The 18,907-nt window shown below is 42.1% G+C and overlaps 1 protein-coding gene across 3 annotated transcripts in view; it reads right to left on the bottom strand.

Annotated features, from left to right (window-relative positions):
- Positions 1 to 18,907, bottom strand: part of KCNQ4 (potassium voltage-gated channel subfamily Q member 4) — a 1,014,801-nt gene that overhangs the window by 594,133 nt on the left and 401,761 nt on the right. The gene's annotated exons all lie outside the window — the stretch shown is intronic.

The following is an 18,907-nucleotide window of genomic DNA, read 5'->3' as shown; positions in this document are numbered from 1 at the left end:
TCGTGGCCGGGTGGGAGTAGGTTGACTGCCTTTTGATTGAAATCAACTGTAGCACCTGCTTTTCCAGCTCCAACTCAGACCCTTGCAGACTGCACTCCTTACTCCTCCCCTCTCAGCTTGGACTCCTGTCTGGGTCTTGCACTTCGCTCTCAACCTGACCCCCCAAAGCCCAATGAGGGGGTCATTCTCCTGCGGCACGCGTTCAACGCTACAGCTGCTAAACAGATCCATGCTGCCATTTGAAAGAAGTCTGGTGCCACAGGGGTCGTAGGTATGTAGAGAGCTTCACATCACGTTCTACAATAAAAAAACAAATAACAAAGTACCCCGCAACACTGATCATCCACCAGTGCAGGCACAGTAGCGCTGCAATAGCACACCAGCAATTGACATACTGCAGATCACTATTGAGCCGTGGCTCACTCAGGTCCCTGCAACATAATTCTCCCCCTACATGCATGAAACACCACAAGCCACGATAACACAGTTAAAAACAAGCATTTGCAATGCAATAGGTCTTGCATTTGCAAGAGTTTAAGCTATTTGCATTGTAAATGGAAATGCCTTTTATTTATGTTTTAAAAATCAACACATAAATAAAAGGCATTGTCATTGACAATGCCAATAGCTCAAATTCTCCTAAATGCGTGACCCAATGCATTGCAAATGCTTGTTTTCCATGATATGTTAGCCATTTTTCTTCTTTTTTACTGTCCTTGACCACCAGGATATACCTGACGGTGACAGCCTGTAAAACAAATATATATAATAATCTGACTATCCACTGTAAATAGGGTGAACTGTCGGATGGATGCCTTACTTCCACTGGCACATGCTCTCTCTGGCTGTCGAAGGAAGGTTTATATTGGCAGAGTAAATTTTACTTGGTCTGCATAAAACGTACTAGTTTTATATAGCGCAAACTTGACCCGCAACCGAATCGGGTATCAGAGCACTTTACATAGCACCAGTTACGTTACATGAGGACACACTTTCATTTTTGTTAGGCACGGGGAGATTAAGTGATTTGCCCGGAATCACAGGATGTTCCGCGTTGTTACCGAGACTCGAACCCAGTTCCCCAGGTCCGAGGTCGAATGCACTAGCCCTTGAATTCGACAAAGTACCTGTTCTCCAAACTCTAACTCAGCCCATGAGCCCCACACAATGCAAATCAATGCTAACCCTGCTTCCGAAAACAGTCCATCTCTAAACTTGTACACTTCATATCTTCACCCAGTGGCCCTCTACTTTTTTAGTTGGAAAGTTTGATGTTCACAGATCCACCAACCCTCGAATCTCACTGACTAAGCTGCGCCCCTGCTAGTGTATATATATATATATATATATTTAGAATCCTTCTTTACTATACAAAATAAAAGGTCAAGAGTGATTTCATATGTGAGACGATAAGCAGTGCATTGCGCGGGCATAAGTTCTAGTTAGCTCAGGCAACATTAACTACTGAATTTTTTTGTTTTTGTACAAATGGAATCTGAACCTAACTATAATGTCTCTGTAACCTTTGTTTTTTTCAGTGAATTTCTACAATGGATTTTTTTTTTTAATCCTAACTGTAACCTTTCACGTTTGAAAGTGTGTATGTGAGTGGCTGTGAGTGCCTGTCTGAGACTCTTGGTGGGTTTCTGAATGCCTATGTGGGGTCTCTGTGTGGGTTGGTGAGTGCCTGTGTGGCTCTTTGAGTGTCTGGGGGTGTGTGTGAGTGTCTGTGTGGCTCTGCGAGTTGGTCTGTGAGAGCCTATGTGGGTCTGTGAGAGAATGTGTGAGAGCCTGTGTATGTCTCTGAGTGGGTGTGTGTGTGAGCGGTGCTATGCATTTTGGGCACTGTCATACTTAGGGTATTTGAAAGGGAGAATCATGGACTCTGCTCTCACCAGGAGACGATGAGAAAGAAATAACTCATCACAGGCACACAAGATCAGATTGAGCTCCAATAGATCTACAAAGTAATCACTTCCATTAAGGATTTCAGATTGTTTTTCAACATCGAATACACAAGGAAGCACACTTGCTTTGCTTTAGCCAAGACCAAGAAGTTAGGATTGTTTGTGCTTTACTGAAGTTGGGTTTCCATTGGGGCACCTGCTTTGTTTATATTTGTAAATGCTTCCCGTTGAGGTTCTATTTCTGTGAAATGCGCACCAGGGCCTGAATGGAACCTCATTTTTTCTAAGAAGAGTCCCCAGTTTTGCCGAAAATGTCAACTCAAATGGAGTGCTTTCATCTGGTTAATTAGTAAGTGCTACCTCATTGGAATAATGTCTCATGCATATTCTGCACTACAGCTGCGTAAAGGACCCCGAAGTAATGTTTCCAGTGACCTTCTGTGCATGTCATTTTGGCAATGTAATTGTTCCTCGAGTGTCTTCATCCACAAATCTATAGCTAAAAAAATAGACAGGAGTTGTGGACTCCACCCTGGCACCAAGGAGAGGGGCCTGCTTGACCCCCTCCTGAAGCAATATGTGCCCCTGGTATCTAAGCATCTCCCAAGTATTCCCTCTCTCACTAGAGTATGCATATCACTTTGAATTTAAATGTCTTTCTCATAGCCATTCTTATCCTCATGCAGTGTATTTATACTACTGGGCAATTAAACGCCCCTCCCATAGCCCATCTCTCACTCCTTTAGTGCATTTATATCACTGGGGTATTTAAACATCTTTCTCATATCCTTTTCTTAGCTCCTCCAACTATATCTATATCACTATAGTATTTAAATGTCTCTCTTTCTAATTCCCCTTTCTTTCTCCTCCCGTATTTATATATCATTGAGGTATTTACAGGTCTTGCTCATAGCTGATGTTTGCTCCTTTACTTGCATTCATAAAACGTGACTTTTAAGATTTTTTTTGTCATCCCCCCCCTGGGTCCTCTAATATAATGATATAATTCGGGTATTAAACGTCTGTTCCTTATCTCCTCTCCATAACCCTTCCACTATGTATGTACTAGTAAGGTTTTAAACATGCATCTACATTAACTCTTACCAGTCTTTTCTATTTTTATCATTCTGGAATTTATTATGCCCCTGTCAGAACACTTCTCTCCCACTTATACTCTATTTACTCACTTTCTGTTCTCAAAAGCCCCTATCATCTTTCATATTCTCTTTCATACACATTCCTTGCCTCTCCCCAGTAGAGTTCATGTCTTATGCCATCTTGGGAGCTCACTCAGGACACGTCACCAAACTGCCTTCATCCATCTTGAGATATGGCCTACTCTAGTGGGTACAATGTGGCTTCATTATTGAGTTAAACAGAGGTTAGGCAACATTATATTCTTGTCGGTAAACCCATTGCCCCTGTTCACCAACGCTCCACTGGCTCCCACGCGGTCTGTTTATTCTGTGATCAATGAGGTCACAAGATTTGGGAACCCCTGGTGTCTCTGCTGTGGAATAGCGGTCAATAATCTGTCTATATATTGACAATCTGCTGCTGTGCAACATACACAATTTGAATTATGTAAAGCTTTAGCAGGAAGCCCTCACTATAGCATATTCCTCACTTAATCTTGTCAACAGTCAAAGCTATATCTTAGGGGTTAAAAGCTTCCCTATTGATCAATCAAAAATGCATAGTTATCACTCTTAATAGTCTTCACAATTGAGACATTTTCATGGCATGTCCATTTTGTGATAATTTACTACCAGCATTGTATCTAGAGCTTGTACTAGACATAAGCATGCTAAACCGTAAGACTACTTAAAATCAATCGAAGCTGTGTCACATCCTATACAAGCTCAAAACATATTTTATAGAAAAGCAGAGCTTCTATCTTTGGCACACCCCTTCCATCATATCATAACATCACTTGCATATTTGATAACCATTCTATATCTGTCACTTTTGATCAATAATCCGTTCCACCATGTCTTAAAAGAAAAAATATCTTCTGTCACATTGTGTGACCGCCTATTGTATAAACTATAATAATTTCCATCAAATCTTGTAATCAGTATGGGTGTGCAAATTTTCCTTTTGCATAATTGCCAAAAATGCAAAACTGTCCCTTCTTGCTGTATGTTTGCGTGAAATGCATCCTGGAGTCCACTCTGGATTTGAGGATGCATTTAGTGCTAAAAATAGTTTTGCACAAAAATGCTGTGAACAGTCGCTTGGTCTCTGCTGTTCATGTTGTTCCTATGCATTCAAAATACATTTTTACCACGAACAGCACGTAATTACATGATGTGGCGTAAAAGCTGAACTTTGTGAATTTAGCATGAGAGTTATGCAGAATTATGCTAATGATGATGACATTACGGAAATTTTGCCCAGGCCCAGTAATCAGTCACTTCTTCCATGGCATATTGCAACCACTCTAGGGGGCATATTACCAACAACTAGCGATATTTATCGCTATATGGGCTTAGCAAGTTTTTTTTATCGGCAAGCATCGCCGGATATTATCGCAGAGATAACGTGCTATTAGCAACGTTTATCTCTAAAGCGATAAAATATCTGGCCATAGGGGCGGAATGCGTGAATATCCCTGAGAATACAGCGATATTCACGCATTAACGCCAATACGGTCTTAGCCATAAGATCCACCTCCCATTGGATATAATGGCTAAGAACTGGTTTGAGCATATATTAGCTTTTGGAGATATTCGCGCTTAGCGCGAATATTTCCATCGCTACGCCTGCGTTGATAATAGGCGATAGCAATGTTAGTGACTGTTTTTAGTCGCTAAGAGGTTGGGTACGCCCACTATGCATGTCATTAGCTATAAATATCGCTGAAATGCAAAGCGGGTCCCAAACCGCTCGCTATCACCTACAAGCTGTCGCTAACTGCTGTTAGCGACAGCTTGCTAATACGGCGATCGAATTATCGCCGCTTAGCGGTCGAAATCGGCCGCTAAAGAGGCGATAATCTCTTATCGCCCTCCTTGATAATATGCCCCCTTATACCTTCCATATTTTAGAAATGCATCGGCATGTTGAAATCATTCAATGTTTTTTTCACATCATATGATCCCTCTAACTCCAGCCATACAATCAGACAGCTCTTTCATCTGTTCATCTAAATAATCTAACTAGCAGAAATCAGCTTAATGAGTAACTGCTTCTGGCATGCCCTTTGGTTTCTGCCCTTTCTGCCCCATGTGTTAGTGATCATGAAGGGAATGATATGCAGAGATGGCAAAAAGACAAGAAGAAGGTCTTTCTTTTTAACGTTTTTATTTCCTTAGTTTTTTTTCCTCCTAACTCTTCTCCACTTCTCCCTGAGCTATAAATAGGAGGCTCTTGAGAGATTAAGGGCGGGACAATGAATCAATACTGTGAAGCATTGGGGGTCAAAGACGTGTGGAGTCAAGTCCACTGTCTCTAGCATTACAGCGGCTGAGCTTCTACGGCCTTACCTTTCTATAACTGAACACTTTAGTCACATTGTAGAATTGCTATAATCCTTTGTTCCTGTTCACAATGGCTCTGTTCTTCCCAGGCCTCTTGACAACTCTTTTAGCTAACTTCTCCTTATTTAATCATTCAGCCTTTATTTCGTACCTTAGTCTCAGTCCACAGTTATATCACACTATTACCCTATAGTACCTCCATTAGTACTTGAATGGTCACTTTAATCATTACATGACCATAATACTTACATAAAGTATTTGTAGATCTCTCTCCCAATTTAACATCAGAATGCAGTAACCCTCCCCTCTCACTCCAACAAAACAGCAACCCCTCCAATCACATACTGGCTGTACTAGTCATACATATTTATTTGTATTTCTAAGTGTTTGTACAAGAGAATATCGTGGTACAAGAATATTGAGGACAGAATATCAAGGGCCGAAATGTCGAAAAGTAAGTGCGTGTAGAGATGTACAGATTTACTATCCCTAATTCCACATCTGCATAACGTGACGATATATATATATATATATATATATATATATATATATATATATATATATATATATGTGTGTGTGTGTGTGTGTGTGTGTGTTACAGTCAAAGTGTGAAATCCCGGTATTGTATAGAATGCCTAGGTAATGTATAGAATGCCTGATGGTTTTTGGCAAACTATGAAATATACGTTTTTTGGGAAAATGTTACATACTTTTCCTAGGCATTCTATACAATTCCTAGGCATTATACAGAATGACCAGTACCATTTACGCAAAGTGTTAAAAGGCCACAAGATAAGATTCCTAGGCATTCGGTAAAGTGTGAAATCCCGGTATTGTATAAAATGCCTAGGTAATGTATAGAATGCCTGATGGTTTTTGGCAAACTATGAAATATACGTTTTTTGGGAAAATGTTACATACTTTTCCTAGGCATTCTATACAATTCATAGGCATTATACAGAATGACCAGTACCATTTACGCAAAGTGTTAAAAGGGCACAAGATGAGAAGCCTTTATTAATTAATAAGCATTTGAAACTGAAAGAACAAAACTACGAAATAAAGCACAGGATTTTCTTACCAGAAAACAATGAAAGCAGAACTGAGATTGAAGTACTTGTTACACTAAGAAAGTACTTGTTACACTAAGAAAGGCCGGATTAGGTGTATTATATACTTTGACGGCAGACAATACGGCAAAGTATACAATGCCTAGGCAATGTATAAAATATCAATCATTTCATAATTTGACGTTTGATTTTCAGGCCTTTTATACATTACCTAGCCATTCTATAGAACGCCGGATTTCGCACATTGCCGGGCGGGAATAAAATGGCGGGATTAGGCGTATTATATACTTTGCCTGCAGACAATCCGGTAAAGTTTACAATGCCTAGGCAATGTATAAAATATCAATTATTTCATACTTTGATGTTCGATTTTCAGGCATTTTCAGGCATTCTATACATTACCTAGGCATTCTATAGAATGCAGGATTTCACACTTTGACTGTAACATATATATATATATTCGGAGACATACTATGAGATTCATTTAGAAATTAAGAACAAATTCCATGGAGAAAGATAATGTTTTTTGTCTTGAAACTTGCTATTTTGCACAGTATATTTGCACTAAGCACTTGCCACTTTGATTCTTGGATTTAAAATAAGTCCCATGAGGTTATTAACTCTTAGAATACAGGCCCTTGAAGTTTCACTTTATATAATCTACTTTTCTTATTTATTCATTACAACGTCTTTGCCTGATCATCTAAGATACACTATGAGACCAGATAATGAATCCGTTTTAAAGACTTGATGATGCATAATTTGCACTTAGCACATGTCACTTTTCTTTCTCCTAATAATAATGATAAACATGAATAGTGTAATCGTTTGGAGGTAATTTGCCATTTTCCACAGATTTTGTAATTCTTGGTTTCAGAGGATCGGTATAGTAAAAGAGGTGTCAGATGGTACAAGGAGGGGTAAAGTAGGAGAGAGTCTAGAAAGGGTTATTTTGGGAATCATAGTAGTGGTATGGGGTTTGGGATAAATGAGAGAGTGAATGTAGAGGATATATTGATAGATGTATAGGAAGAGAGATAGGGTAATGCATGGGAAGGAGTAGTAGAAGAAGTTTGAGATGAGTCAGAAGGTTGGGCTAGAAGATATATTAAGCGAAGTATAGGCTGAGAAATGGGGTAGTGCATTGGAAATGCTAAATTAGAAGAAAGTGATAAATATGTAGATCCATAATTACATTGAAAGTATATGTGTTGCAAGAGTTACTAAGTGCGGTGGTGTGCAGTGTGTGTGTTGTGTGTTAGTGTTATTATGGTAAAAGGGAGAGGAGGGTGTTTGTTGGACAACTGATGGAAGGTCTGTTAGGTGTATTTACAGCAGGGAGAGTGTATCTGAATGTGATGTAGTTATGTATGGTGTTGATTGGTGTTGTGTTAGTGATGAGTGTATTGGTTAGTGGTATAGGATATAGTTGTGTACTGTTCGTAGGTGATGGTGGATATGTGTAGTAGTTGGGATAGCTGTTCTGAAGATGTATATATAACCAAGGTATCAGGGATACAGATATGCGTAGATCACTCGCTTTTGGCCCTGTAATTTAAATATGGTCAAAGATTAAACAACGCATGCTGTGGAATACTGCTGGAGTGCATCCCATTTTTTCTTCTCAAGAATGATTGTGTTTAAATATATATATAAGCTCCCAGGAGGAGTGAAACGCGTCGTGGGTGGACACTGCTCCTATGATTTTGATTAAATAAAATCTTGAACTCTGCCATCCATTTGTGGATTCGTACTTTCTTCGTGAACCACTACAAGCTACAACATTGGGAGTTGTTTCGGAGGTCTGCACCTGGTCGTGTTTTCGCCGAGCAGTGGCGAAACAGGAACATTATTTTCATATATATATATATATATATATATATATATATATATATATATATATATATATATATATATATATATATATATATATATATATATATATATATATATATATATATATATATATATATATATATATATATATATATATATATATATATATATATATAGAGAGAGAGAGAGAGAGAGAGAGAGAGAGAGATGCATATGTGGCTTTAGGTATTGAAAATGTACACTTACTTACCTGTAGATATTTTATTTTTCATATATTGTCCTTAATATTGTGTTCCATCAATATTCCGGTGTCAATACCCAGGGAGCACACTTTTAGTTAATTTATTGAAGGCACGTGCAACAAGATTTCATGGCACTGCCTATATCTATACCTTTCACCCTATTCAGCGCGCCACCGCCTTTCAGCGTTATCAGTGATTTACAAATTCCACTTACATGCTCAAAAGAATACAAGGTTATAGCTAAGTGTTATAGAGGCCAGATCGAACAGGTAGGTATCCTTTGATCATCACAATGGGATTAATAGAAACACTCTATGTACATAAAATATTGATAGCAATATTGCTTTATGATCTTCACGACTCCCTGATGTTTACAGTGGTATTCTCGAACAATATGGGTATCATTCCAAGTTTCGTGAGAATGCTGATTCAGGCGCAAATAGCAGTTTGCACCTTAATTGAGATGTCAAGATTTGCTGGAATTATCAAACCCTGGAAATGTTTTGCCCCACATGATTTAGGCAAGGTAAAAATTCTGTCAGGATTAGTGTGGGTTTAAAACCACACCATTCCAAAATGCTAACCTAGGAACTGGGATAAAGCATGGTATTAGTGTATTATCCCACAGTTTGAGGTAAAACACTGAAATGTATGGCACAATATGGCGCTAGAAGAATCGTGAATTTTATGGCGTTGGTATTTACATTTGAGACATTTGTATCCATTTTTATAATAATTTAGGCAAGTAAAAGGGAAGGAATATGTGCCCAGATGCATCAAGCATTTTTGGAGTCGCAAACGGTGCGATTCCTTAAAATCGGCCGTTTGCGATTCCAAAAATGCTTTTTGATATGCATCATTAGTTTTTGTACAAAATCGCAAATTTTGCGATTTTCTTAAATGCGATTGCATTTAAGGAATCACAATTTTGCGATTCCTTAAATGCAATGCATCATTTAAAAAAAATTGCGAATTTTAAAATTGCAAGTGCAAATTACCACGAGTTTGAACCTCGTGGTAATTTGCAAAATTGTTTAAAAATGCACAAAAATGCATTTTTTAAACTGTTAAGGTACAGACACACATGTCCTTAGGACATGTGTGTATGTAACTTATAGCTAAAAGTGCATTTCATGGGTGCAGGGGGGGGTCATTTGGACCCCCCTCTCCACCCTTGAAATGCTTTGTTGAATTGCGATTTTGAAATTGCGAATTCGCAATTCCCATTCATTCCTATGGGCATTTCAGCCCATAGGAATGAATGGGAATTGCGAATTCGCAATTTCAAAATCGCATTTTTTATGCGATTCGGTAAAAATTGCGATTTTTACCGAATTGCAAAAAATATGCGAAAACAATGATGCATACCATTTTGCGAATCCTAATTTGCGATTCGGTAATTTTCGCAAATTAGGAGACGCAAAAAAGTAGTTTGATGCATCTGGGCAATGGTGTTTTTAAAGAGCATGGAAGAATTAAGAATGACTAAAATAGTATTGGTCTTAATTGTTTTGTTGCCACAGACAAAAAAGTTAATTAACGTTTGGAACTGTAACAGAAAGTGTGGCTTTTATAAGACAATTGTACAAACAACACCATTAATTATATACGGTAAACTAAATGACTCGAAGTTGTTTTACTTTTAACTTCCTGGCAAATATAAAAGAGGTTATTACACTTATTGATTATAACGTTATTTTTAAATGTTATAACATTGGAATTGTTACTCAACATATTTTGAAACGTTTTTATAATTCAAATTCACTAACTGCAAACAGAAAGGACTCATACTATATATGGCAAAATCCAACATCTATAAGGCAGTAATTGCCGATATTTGCATTTTTTCGCATGTTGATATAATTTGCTCACCATAATTGATGCCAAAGGCTCAATTAGGATAATATAAAGATATCTGTCTTATACTTTGCCAACATTTACCTGGCTTGGTATGCTAATAATATAATTTGCATAACACAGATTAGCCACTGTGTTCCTGATTTTTATTGACTGTTTTCCTGATTTTATACTTGCTTATCGGTCCCTGAAAGTCTAATAATATAGTGCATGCTTAACATTTTATAATTATATTGGAAGCTTCTATTTCATCTTAATTTCACTCAGAATTGTCATCACTTCATCTAAGCACTCAGAACCCTTATCTCCTCTTGTACATACTACCAGCCCCATCCACAAAGGACCTCCGCACTCCTGGCTGAGGCCGCACTCGTGGCAGGACCTCCGCACTGCAGTTACTCATTGTGAAGGTCCCGCCACGAGTGCGAGCTCTCGCTATGAGTGCAGGCCCACCCTCCGCCCCGAGTGTGGGCCCTCCGCCATCAGTGCGGCTGCCCTTTTGAATAGGGTCCTCAGTTGTTGTTTTAGTCACTAAGGGCTTCTATGTCATCTTATAATCTTTATGAGCTTATCTGATGTCTTAAACTCACTCAGTTGTTGTATTACATCTTATATTCACTCAGAGTGCCTATCTCTTCTTACAGTCACTCAGAGTTTCTATGAAGTCTTATGCACACTCAGCTGCTGCATTACATCTTATAATCATTCAGAGCTTTTATCTCATGTTATACTCATTAAGAGTGTATTTGATGTCTTAAACTCTCTCAGTTGTTTTATTAAATCTTAAACGGACTCAGAGCTTCTATGAAGTCCTATTCACACATTCAGTTGCTGCATTACATCATAGAATCACCCAGTCGATCTATCTCATCCTAGACTCACTCGAGCTGTTGCATTGCCTATTACATTTCCTCAGAGTTTCCATCAGATCCTGCAATAACTCAATTCTTCAATACCAACTTTTAATCGTACAGTAGTTCTGTCACATATGATAATCACACACAGCTTTATTAGATTTTTAATCACAGAAGACCCATTCAAGCACATCTTATTTTTTAACAGCAGTTCAACTGTGCAAGATATTTAGTAAATTTGACCCACAGAGTTTTCATCTCATTTTGTAAGGAATGATTGCTTGCATGGAGTTTTACCACTCAGAAATTCGATCACATCCCATAATCAATAAAAATTGAAGGTCTGATTATGAGTGGGTTGTTGACAAGGTGCCATTTATCCCACCTCATAAATAATGATACCTCAGGATGCGTTATTTATTGAGTGCAATAAATAGAGTCTGTTAATAGCTTTTGGGGAATTGCATGCAAATTCTAGTGATTAACACACCAAAATCTGAATAATACGGAAATACCAACTACCTTCCCCATTAAATTCCGACACATCAAACCAGCTGAAATTTAACAAAGGTTGCGGTATTAAACACAACTGAAAATTATCAGATGTCTTAAAGACAACTAAACTCGACATTCAAGGCCTCTCATAAGGAGGTCCTCATTCAATCAATCAATCAATCAGGTCATTTGTTAAGCGCGCTGCATACCCGTGAGGGTCTCAAGGTGCTGGATGGGGGTGTGGGGGGGTGCTGCTACTGATCGATGAGCCAGGTCTTGAGAAGTCTTCTGAAGGCCAGTAGATCTTGGGTCTGCCGTAGGTTGGTGGGGAGGGTGTTCCAGGTCTTGGCGGCGAGGTGGGAGAAGGATCTGCTGCCGGCGGTCGTTCTTTGGATGTGGGGGACTGTGGCGAGTGCGAGGTCGGTGGAGCGGAGCTTGCGGGTAGGGGTGTAGAAGCTGAGTCTTCTGTTGAGGTACGCTGGGCCGGCATTGTGGAGGGCCTTGTCTGCGTGGATGAGGAGCTTGAAGGTTATCCTCTTGTTGACGGGGAGCCAGTGTAGGTCTCTCAGGTGGAGTGTGGTGTGGCTGCGGTGGGGGATGTCAAGGATCAGTCGCGCCGAGGCATTCTGGATGCGTTGCAGCCATCTCATGAGCTTGGTTAACGTTCCTACTTAGAGGGCGTTTCCGTAGTCCAGCCTGCTGGTGACGAGGGCCTGGGTGACTGTTCTTCTCGTTTCGGTGGGGATTCACTTGAAGATCCTGAAGATCCTGCTGAGCATTCAGAGGATGTTGAAGCAGGAAGAGGAGAAGGCGTTGACCAGTTTAGACATGGAGAGGGTGGAGTCGAGGATGACCCCAGGTTGCGTGCGTGGTCGGTGGGTGTCGGGGCTGTTCCCAGTGATTGTTGGCCACCAGGAGTCATTCCAGGCTGAAGGGGTGGAGCCGAGGATGAGGACCTCCGTCTTTTCCGAGTTCAGCTTCAGTCGGCTGTACTTCATCCATTCAGCGACGGCCTTCATTCCTTCTTGGAGGTTGGTTTTGGCAGTTAGAGGGTCTTTGGTGAGGGAGATTATCAACTGGGTGTCGTCGGCGTAGGAGATGATGTTGAGGTCATGCTGTCTGGCGACGTGGGCGAGGGGTGCCATGTAGATGTTGAACAGCGTTGGGCTTAGGGAAGAACCCTGGGGTTCGCCACAGAGGATCTCGGTGGCGGTGGAGCTGAAGGGTGAGAGGCGGACGCACTGAGTTCTGCCGGAGAGGAAGGATGTGGTCCAGTCCAGAGCTTTCTCTTGGATCTCGGCACTGTGTAGGCTTGTTCGTAGTGTGCGGTGGCAGACCGTGTCGAAGGCAGCTGACAGGTCCAGGAGGATGAGGGCTGCTGTTTCCCCATTGTCGAGCAGGGTCCTGATGTTGTTGGTGGTGGCGATGAGGGCGGTTTCGGTGCTGTGGTTACTGCGGAAACCAGACTAGGATGGGTCCAGGATGTTGTTGTCCTCGAGGTAGCAGGTCAGTTGTTTGTTGACGATTTTCTCTTTGACCTTCGCTGGGAATGGGAGCAGGGAGATGGGACGGAAGTTCTTGAGGTCCTTGGGGTCCGCCTTGGGCTTTTTGAGTAAGGCGTTGATCTCGGCGTGCTTCCAGCTCTCCGGGAAGGTTGCTGTCTTGAAGGAAATGTTGATAGCTTTCCGGAGATGGGGAGCAATGATTGTGCTGGCTTTGTTGAAGACGTAGTGTGGGCATGGGTCAGACGGGGATCCAGAATGGACGGAGTTCATGATATTTATGGTGTCATCAGCGTTAATGTTGGACCAGGCGATCAGGCGGCTGGTGGTCGCGGGGGTCGAGGTCTCGTGGTTGGCGGGGGAGTCATGGCGTTGAAGCTGTTGTGGATGTCGGCGATCTTGCGGTGGAAGAAGGTGGCAAGTGAGTTGCATAGGTGCTGCAAAGGGGGGATGTCTTTGGTGTTGGAGCTGTCGTTGGAGAGTTCCTTCACAATGCTGAAGAGCTCTTTGCTGTTGCATGCGTTGTTATCCAGGCGGTCCTTGAAAGCAGTCCTCTCGGCGGTTCTGATGAGTTGATGGTGTCTGCGGGTGGCGTTCTTGAGGGCTGTGTATTTGTCTGGTGATCGTTCGCGGAGCCAGTTCTTCTCCGATTTCCGGCAAGTACACTTGGAGGCCTGGAGGTCTTCAGTAAACCAGGTGGCTTTCTTGCTGGTGTGGCTGTTGGAGGATGTCTTGAGTGGAGCGAGAGTGTTGGCGCGGTCGTCGATCCACTGTCGGAGGTTGAGGGAGGCGGTGTTGGGTTCGGTGGGGTCAGATGGTGGGCTCTGGAAGAGGGTGGTGACGAACTGCTCTTCGATGATTTTGCCCCAGCAGCGACGAGGCATTAACTATTGCATCTTATAATTAGGGATGTGTAAAGTTTGCATAACTTTCTTTAACATAATTACATAAAATTTCAGGAAAATTACACAAAATGATGCGCAAATTCATTAAATGCAAATCTGTAATTTAGCCATATATTATAACACAACATTTCCTAACAACTTGGTGTTAAAAAAAATGGCAAAACACGAGTGCCATGAGCAACAGCTACTCGTGTTATGGTCGTTTTGGTTGTTCCCGAGCACTCCTGGTAAAATTTTGCTGCAAATGGCACATAACTTAGGATGTCATGTAATGGCTTCATTTTGGGAATTTTGCATAATAGGCGTGTAGCAAAATTCCCATAAATACTCCATTTATGCTGCCATAATTTAAATTTCACCCAAGCTTACTTACAACTACTCAGAGTGTCCATTATGTTGGCTGATACAGCACGTTCTCACACCTTTGTAGCACCTATCTACCAGAGAGTAGAAGACTGTCAGGTAACCCTAGTTTAAGTATATTGTGCGTTTTGGCTCAGCCATTATACTATTTCTGTCTGAGATGACTTTGTGGGCCAAAAGTTAAATGTGCTGATACATTTACAGTTGTGCTCTGTGGTCTGTAGTGGTGCAGCCCCTCTCACTCTAGAAGACAGGCCCAATGAACAGTATTTGCAGCTTCACAGTATGTCAATCTAACAAGAGGCCAGTAGATACACTTGCACCCACCAGGCACCAGGCCTACAGAGACACTGCGTCCGCCAGATAGCGGGCAAGCAGAGATGTTGTGCCCACCAGACAGCTGGCCAACAGAAACACTGGATATACAACAATAAAAGAGAGGTTACATGTGTCTCATAAGCCACAGGGACGGAGCCATGTACAGAAAATATTAGCCAGCCCTATTTGGGAGGATAGGAAAGCCCTCACACACTGACCTGGTCAGTGTCATGCTTCATCATAGGGCCCCACCTCGGAGGCCGAATGCCTCCTCGGTGTGCTTCGACACCAGGAGACTGCGGAGCAGGTTGTGTGATGAGGCGTGCAGTGAAAAAGATAAAGTAAAAGTGTCTAAAGGGTATCTCAAAAAATATTTTATTGGTAGATCCCTGTAACACAGTTAAAATTGGTCTTATGTGTCTGAATTTGCAGCCAAAGGTAATGAATTGGTTAATTCAGAATAGTTTAGTCAGTCAACATGTTTCAGCCTGTTAAGTGTTTTAATTTACCTAGGCATTCGTCAGGACTAGTGTAACCCCGGTGGTATGGACTCTCTAATCATCCACCCTAACCAGAGGACGTGAAAGTGAAAAACAAAAAATAGGTGAAAAAAATGCAAAGAAAGGGGGGGAGGATAAATGTCCAGATCACAGAATCCTGATTTAGGATGTATCTGCACTTTAAAATGTGGCGCTAAATGCACCATGGGTCTCGGGAGGGGGGTAGGAGCGTCCCTGGCACATCGCCCTCAGCGCTCGCCACCCTTAATAGCACCTAGCATTGCCTCATAACCGGACCCCAACAGAAACACTGACCATCGGACAGCAGGCCAGCAGAGACATTGTACCCAGCTGACAGGAGGCCAGCAGAGATACTGGGGCTTTCAGACTCTAGGCTAGCAGATACACTGTGCCCACCAGACAGGAGAAGGCCAGCAGAGACACTGAGGCTTTCAGACTATAAGCCATCAGAGACACTGTTCCCACCAGACCCAGTGACGTAACAACACTTAAGAAGATTCCATGAAAATTATATGGAGGAGCCCCCCTACAGGCTCGGTCAGGAGCTCTCAGGCAAGGGTATTGTGCTAAGGGGATCCCTGGAGCTTGCCCCCTGCATTGCACTGACCAAACCACATGCTAGAAAATACACTGTGCCAACTGGATTGCAGGCAAGCAGAGGCCCTGTGACTTCCAGACACCAGGCTAGCAGATACAGGGTGACGTATAGACCAATGCTAGCAGAGACCATGTGACTTCCAGACACCAGGCTAGCAGAGACAGTGTGAGTTCCAGACACCAGGCTAGCAGAGACAGTGTGAGTTACAGACACCAGTCTAGCAGAAACAGTGTGACATCTAGACCCAGGCTAGCAGAGACAGTGTGAAGTACAGACCAATGCTAGCAGAGGCGTGTGACTTCCAGACACCAGGCTAGCAGAGACAGTGTGATGTCCAGACCCATGCTAGCAGAGGCCCTGTCACTTCCAGACACCAGGCTTAGCAGAGACAGTGTGACAACCAGACCGAGGCTAGCAGAGACCGTGTGACGTCCAGGCACCAGGCTAGCAGAGACAGTGTGAGTTCCAGACATCAGGCTAGCAGAAACAGTGTGAAGTCCAGACCCAGGCTAGCAGAGACAGTGTGACGTCCAGACCCAGGCTAGCAGAGGCACTGTGACTTATAGACACCATGCTAGCAGAGACAGTGTGACGACCAGACCCAGGCTAGCAGAGACCGTGTGACTTTCAGACACCAGGCTAGCAGAGACAGTGTGAATTCCAGACACCAGGCTAGCAGAACCAGTGTGACGTCCAGACCCAGGCTAGCAGAGACAGTGTGACGTCCAGACCCAGGCTAGCAGAGGCACTGTGATTTATAGACACCATGCTAGCAGAGACAGTGTGACGACCAGACCCAGGCTTGTAGAGGCCCAGTGACTTCCAAACACCAGGCTAGCCGAGACAGTGTGACGACCAGACCCAGGCTAGCAGAGACAGTGTGACTTCAAGACACCAGGCTAGCAGAGACAGTGTGAGTTCCAGACACCAGGCTAGCAGAGACAGTGTAACATCCAGACCCAGGCTAGCAGAGGCACTGTGACTTTCAGGCTAGCAGACACTTTGCCCACCAAACAGCAGACTAGAAGATGCACGGTGGCTACTAGGAAAGGAGGCCAACAGATACACTGTGCGCACATGAGAGCAGGCCAGCAGAGACACTGCGCCCACTGGATAGGAAGCATGCAGAGACACTGACACTTTCAGACTTCAGGCTAGCAGAGACACCGTGCCCATCAGACAGCAGGCTAGCAGATACACTGTGGCTACTGGGACAGGAGGCTGGTAGAGACACAGCCCACATGACAGCAGGCTAGCAGAGACATTGTACCCATTCATAGGAGACCAGCAGAGACAGTTCTGGTTTCAGACTCCAGTCTAGCAGAGACACTGTGCCCAACTTGTATTTTTTAGCGTGCACATTTTCCATCATAATTATTACCTTTCACAGATTTCATTTCATCTAAAGCATTCATATATCCAGTCGTTCGCATGTATAAAGACTTATAATATATTCAGAAGCTGGCTTGAGCAGGCTTGGGTAAGGCCTAGGCATCAGAAGATCTTTACAGCGCGCACCCTGGGTTCATCTCCATCCTTGGCACCAGTGGTGGCTGGTGACAGAGTCCCACTGGCTTCATGGTGACCTGTTAGAATATGCCCCCTCCAGTGGACCCTGTTCTTCTGCCGCCGGTACGGTCTGAGCGTCGTAGCTGACTCCGATCTCTCCCAGTTTCATCGGCTTTGGGAGGTGAAAGACTCGTTTGTTGCCCTCTGAGTCCTGCTGCACATTTTCCCACAGCGCCACGACTTGATTTTTATCATTCGGTTTATCTAGGACTCTGCCAGATCTACCACTAGGCGGCAGGCAGTTTTAAATTTTTGGCGGTAGAGAAGTTGATGAGGTTGGGGCCAAAACCAGCGAGTTGGCCTGGCTGCTAGTGGCAAAGAAAATGTCATTGAAACGTCTTTTTTAGTTCATCATATTGCATCATATATTCAACCCAGCTCCTCTTCCCTTGGTGGCTGATAATACTTTTGACCAAACCTACAGTGACTCGAACGACATAGAGACGATGGTCCTAACTCTACAGAAGAAGGAGGAGTTTAATTATCTCTTCTTTAGAAGAAAGATGAAAACCCGCCAATATTATTTAAAATGCTGAAGTATCTTTTGGCGTGCTTCTATAGCGCCACAAGATCTTCTTGGAGGGTGGGCAGTGTGGATTTTGTTATAGATAGATAGATCTTCAATGTACATTTTTTTGTGGATTTAAGAAGAGTAAAGCTATACTTACCATAATATATATATATATATATATATATATATATATATATATATATATATATATATATATATATATATATATATATATATATATATATATATATATATATATCTTACAAGAAAAAGGGAGTTACCCCAATGTAAAGCAAAGGACGGGGGTAAATACAACACTACCAAAGAAAACAGTGTCCCTATCGTTTAAATGTAAGAAGAGGAATTATCTAACCATGGATCAAGTGTCTATATTAATATCCTATTTGTTCTAAACCGTATTATAGCCTGGTCTGTGGGTGAGGACAAAGTAAACAATAACAAATACTTATAAAAAAGTCTCAGGACAATTTATTAACAATAAGCCTATATTAAAAACATACAGTCTAAGCTATTTCTAGCCTTGATGAACACCGTAGCATTCCTCCTGTATAAGGTTACAATCTAAAAAATGTATCACATGAATCAGTTAAAAACATTTGTTAAAAAGCAATCGACGCAGCGTTTCGGTGACTTCTTGATGTTGGCACCTTCTTCAGGACTAACAAAGTTTTTATAAAAATCTTATTTTGTATTGATGTTCTAATGTCATCGTCTACGGGGATTTATGTCCACCTGAATGCCACAGGTATGCCAGCCTTTTGGATCTAAATTGATTATCCGTGGTTTTTGTCTGTTAGAACCAACTTGCGATCTCAATGTTTGAGGTAATCGTGAGATATGGTTTTTAAAATGCAGC

This window comes from Lissotriton vulgaris, chromosome 2_1 (genome assembly GCF_964263255.1).
Source record: "Lissotriton vulgaris chromosome 2_1, aLisVul1.2, whole genome shotgun sequence".
Taxonomy (NCBI): Eukaryota; Metazoa; Chordata; class Amphibia; order Caudata; family Salamandridae; genus Lissotriton; species Lissotriton vulgaris.
This window is presented reverse-complemented; position numbering and strand designations above follow the sequence as displayed.